Here is a 1,890-nt window from a genome sequence, read left to right as displayed (position 1 = left end):
GATGGGCAAGAAAAGACATGGAATCTGCCCTCATGGTGCTTCTATGTCACCTAGAGGGCAGATCGTCTGGCTCTGATATCTGGTTCTGTCCTTGATGCACTATGTGCTTTTGGTCAAATTCCTCTTTCTTTTTTTTTTTTAAAGATTTTATTTATTTATTTGACAGAGAGAGAGATCACAAGTTGTCAGAGAGGCAGGCAGAGAGAGAGAGGAGGAAGCAGGCTCCCTGCGGAGCAGAGAACCCGATGCGGGGCTCGATCCCAGGACCCTGAGATCATGACCTGAGCCGAAGGCAGCGGCTCAATCCACTGAGCCACCCAGGCGCCCCCAAATTCCTCTTTCTGATTCTGTCTCCTTATCTATAAAATAAGGATCGCAAGAGAATCTGTTTCAGAGGGATGTTATGGATAGTAAATGATTTGATGACTACCGAACCCAGTAAGTGTCCCGTAAATGTCAACTGTAATCACTAGTATTATGGTGGCTATATAGAGATAATAAGGAAACTAATATGAAATCACAGTAAGCAGCATGTGTTAGGAGTGAAAGGTGGGAAGGTTAGGAGCCAGGTGGGAATTGCCTGTGATCTGGAACTATGTTTTCCCTGTGTTTCCCTATAGCTAGCAGGATATTGGACATTACCTGATGGGGGAGTCGGGAGACAGTTGAGCTACTGACATAGAAGATCTCCAAACACTTCTGGCTTTAAGGAAATAAAATGGAAGATCTTCTTAAAGGGGATGATCCAAAAGGGTATAAATGTTGACCCTGGGAGAGGAGAGTGGTTTGGGAAGGGCATTCTGGGAAGAGGAAAAGGCAGGGAAGAGCCATCACCAGTGATCAGCAGATTGAGGACTTTTTCTACGGGCTCTGCACTAGGTCAATTCTGTTAAAAGATCTTCCCTTCTCCATGGGTCTACTGTGGGGGGTGGGGGGATCTCTGTTGTGGCTTTTAAGCACTGGAGACGGGACATTGGAGAGTGGGGAGAGATGGGGAGATGGGGAACCCCCTGTACCCAGCATGGGCGGGGCTTGATCCAGGTCCCTGAGCTCATAATCTGAGCCAAAAACCAAAGAGTCGGTTGCATAAATGACTAAGCCACCCAGGTGCCCCTGGTATTATCCATATCTTGAAGATTCTGGAACTCCATGTCTTCTCGGGCTCTTACTATGGCTCCCTCTACACTGCCATGTCTGTTGGATAGTTGTATTTCCCAGACTACCCTTGAGCAAAATAAAGAAAGGAAATACAATGAACATGCATTTCCACATTCCAAATTCACGCCCAGGGCTCACCTCGGCAGCACATATACTTAAATTGGAACAATACAGAGGAGATCAGCTTGGCCCTTGAACAAGGATGACGTGCAAATTTGTGAAGCATTCCATATAATAAGCAAACAAACAAACAAATTCACTCCCAATCCTTAAGTTTCAAACAGTATGTGTTACTAGCCACATACAGCTTGGGTAACCTGGGTCATGTCATCTCATTTGCCTGTTCATTCACGAATCCTCGTTCAGCAAATACCTATTGAGCAAGAAGTATGTGCTAGCATGACAGGTTGGATGGGTCACTTGGGGCCTCGGCTTCCCCGCCAATTGCATGAAGGCCTGGGCCAGATCAATGCCTCTCCACTGCAGTGTTGACTCCCAGCCTCCATTTTATTAAACAAATTAGAGTGGATTCAAGGTTATCCCTTTAATAGCTTCAGCTTACACCCCGGGATCCTGAAAAGCTGTCTCTAGTGGGAGAGAAAACAGTGGAGTGACAGCTAGCAGCTGGAAATGTTTATTATTATCAACCCATAAATTGTTTTCTCTGTCTAGGCTGTTAAGGCTATGTGAGTCTTACCTGTCCAAGACGCCATGGGAAAGGTTGAGAACTGC

General features: G+C 46.0%; 1 non-coding gene across 1 annotated transcript; it reads left to right on the top strand.

Annotated features, from left to right (window-relative positions):
* Window positions 1-1,288: 1,288 nt before the first annotated feature.
* Window positions 1,289-1,395, top strand: LOC123928274. The gene has a single exon (XR_006815653.1). It is a non-coding gene; the product is annotated as a U6 spliceosomal RNA (small nuclear RNA).
* The last annotated feature ends 495 nt before the right edge of the window (window positions 1,396-1,890 follow it).

Source organism: Meles meles, chromosome 1, assembly GCF_922984935.1.
Source record: "Meles meles chromosome 1, mMelMel3.1 paternal haplotype, whole genome shotgun sequence".
Taxonomy (NCBI): Eukaryota; Metazoa; Chordata; class Mammalia; order Carnivora; family Mustelidae; genus Meles; species Meles meles.
Note: the sequence above shows the minus strand (reverse complement) of the source record. Positions and strands in the feature narration are given on the sequence as shown.